Genomic DNA, 2,629 nt, shown 5'->3' on the forward strand with positions numbered 1-2,629 from the left:
AACGAAATTAATCCATTCCGCGAGTCTCTTCGTCTTGCGGTTTTTTCATCTTGCGAAGCACGGCTATTAGCAGCTTAGCGGCTATTAACGGCTTAGCGGCTTTAAGAAAAAGGAAACAAACTCGCAAGAACTCGCAAGGCGTTTCGTCTTGCGAAGCAAGCCCATAGGGAAATTCGTCTTGCGGAACCACTCAAAAAACGGAAAACTCTTTCGTCTAGCGAGTTTTTCGTCTTGCGAGGCATTCGTCTTGCGAGGTACCACTGTACCTCAGCTCCTGTCCTCTGAATACCTCTCCAGCCATTGCCCAGACTGCTTATTAAAGCCACACTATCATCCTGGGGTACCAAAAACCAGCCACACACACACACACACACACAACAACGACAACACATCCTTAAAAACTCATGTGTGCACACCACTAACCAACGCTCAACTTGTGTGGGGCTGTTGCATGCACATCATCCTAACCTGCACCAGGGACAAATGCCATTTTGTTTTTAAAAATTACAGCCCGACCCTGTGTGCCCTCGACATAACACTGCATTCCACGCCCCCCCCCAAAAAAATGCATCCATCCATTGCACTCACTTGCAACTCCATTTGCAGGGATTTTTATTTTGAAAAACTGAAAGAAAGGAAAACCACACTCAAACAAACCATGGAACGCCTGTAGTTTACATGCGAGGCAAAGAGTGCCCCGCACACTCTAACTGCCCAGTTGCTAACCTAGTCTGCCTCCAGCATAGGAAATGAGTCCACCTACACTTGCTTGCCTTTTCTGTCTCCACTTGTATTATGCTTCCTTTTGAACTCCTCACTAGTTGCACTTAATTTATTGGAAAGCCAGCTAAAGAGGGGTAGGCCTGAGTAGGTAAACCCTCTGCTACCCTTGGCCCAGTTAACTTCCATCAGCACCTTACTGACTAGTTTTGGAGAGGGAAGAGGGAAGTGAGGATTGAAGGTCTCCTCCCTGCCTCCTAGTCCTCCCTCTCTTTCTCCTCTCCCCCCCCCCCATCAAAAGATGTACGGGATAGGAGGGGCAAAGTTGCTGAAACAGATAAGAGGGCTGGTCTTTGTCCATCCTAAAGTTCAGCAATTGTTTGATTTTGTTTTTTTCCAAAGGGGGCGGGTCCATTATAGGGCTAGGCTATATGCCTATTTTTGTCATTTGCAGCGAGATATTTTTCCTTACAGTAGGACCTTGCCAATCACGCAATAGGGTGCTGCCATCTCGACTTGATCACCTTCCAAAGCAATGCATATTTTGGGATGAGCCATCTCAGCATCTGAAAATGAGGGGAATCGGGGACCGTACGGGCTCCATTCCGTTGCCACCTCTGATGGTGTACACCAGTTGCACTGTAGTGTTTCCCCACCCCCACTACTGGATAGGCCTTGTCCCGCCTTTTGGACTGTACCATTTTACCAGCTTTTCTGGGGGTTGCAGTTGGGTGGCCAGCCAAGGGAATAGACCATAAAGTTGGCACATGTCAAATTGGGACTCTTGAGCTAGATTAGAAGAAACGATGCTTTGCCCTGGTTTTGATTTTGTTTTTGGTCCCCCCCCACCCCACCCCGAGATGTAATGCCTTTGAGGCATTGGGCTTCCTAACTGTGAAGGGTTAAGTACGTAAGAAAAAGACCTGATGGATCAGGTCAGTGACCCATCTAGTCCAGCACCCTGTTCTCACACTGGCTAACTTGATGCCTCTGGAAAACCTGTATGTAAGGCCTGAGCACAACAGTACCTTCTCCTCCTGCAGTTTCCAGTTTTCGGAAGCATTTGTGTCTTTGACAGGGGAGGCAGAGTATAGGCATCATGGCCAGTATCCAATGATCCTATTGTTGCCAGATCCTATTTCACACTGGGCTCTTGGCCTCCAAAGATCTTCCTAGGACAGTGGTTCTCAACCTTGGGTCCCCAGATGTTTTTGGCCTACAACTCCCATGATCCCTAGCTCACAGGACTAGTGGTCAGGGAAGATGGGAGTTATAGGCCAAAAACATCTGGGGACCCAAGGTAGAGGAAGGCGGTCCTAGGAGATAAAAGATTAGTGTGATATCCACTCGGTCAAGAGAGCCAGCATGCCCAGAGAACCGCCTCCTCCAATAGGTTCCTGCAGTCCCAGGGGCGGGCCAACCCCCTGCAAGCTCTGTACTCAAGTTTTGAGAATGAAGAATGTAAGGCTTTGCACCCCCAACACCCTCCGTTAATTCCCTCGTTGTCTATTCACTCTGTGTGCCCTTCCTTGTCCTGTTTCGGGTTTAGTTCTTGTTCCTTTTTTTTTTTAATGCTGACATTCTTGAAATCAAGATGCAAATGTCAAAACAGACAAACCAGGAGATGGATTTCAATTGCCAGCCCTCCCACCAAACTAATAAAATGTTGTCACTTCTCTAACCCCAGCGCCAGACCCAGACTCTTCTGTGAATGGGGCCGTGGTGGGGAAGGATGGAAATGGGGCAGTGGGCTCTGTGCGTGCACACACTTTCCACGCGAGGTTTCAAGGAGGAGGTTGGGGAAAGGTCAAATAAGAAGACTGTCTTAGTTCATAAACATCCTCTCCCAATTCTCTAGGATGGCCAATCAACATGTTGCCATCAAGGATAATCTTTGGACTCTTACCCT

At 48.2% G+C, this 2,629-nt stretch overlaps 2 long non-coding RNA genes across 2 annotated transcripts; one reads left to right on the forward strand and one right to left on the reverse strand.

The window, feature by feature from the left end:
* Window positions 1–1,561: 1,561 nt before the first annotated feature.
* Window positions 1,562–2,132, reverse strand: LOC308592205. Its single transcript, XR_014010439.1, has 2 exons — window positions 2,016–2,132; window positions 1,562–1,892 (listed from the first exon to the last, which is right to left on the reverse strand). It is a non-coding gene; the product is annotated as an uncharacterized lncRNA (long non-coding RNA).
* Window positions 1,763–2,401, forward strand: LOC308592203. The gene is made up of 2 exons (XR_014010437.1): window positions 1,763–1,900; window positions 2,025–2,401. It is a non-coding gene; the product is annotated as an uncharacterized lncRNA (long non-coding RNA).
* The last annotated feature ends 228 nt before the right edge of the window (window positions 2,402–2,629 follow it).

The sequence above is a fragment of the Podarcis bocagei genome (genome assembly GCF_964188305.1).
Source record: "Podarcis bocagei genome assembly, chromosome: 7".
NCBI classification, from domain to species: domain Eukaryota; kingdom Metazoa; phylum Chordata; class Lepidosauria; order Squamata; family Lacertidae; genus Podarcis; species Podarcis bocagei.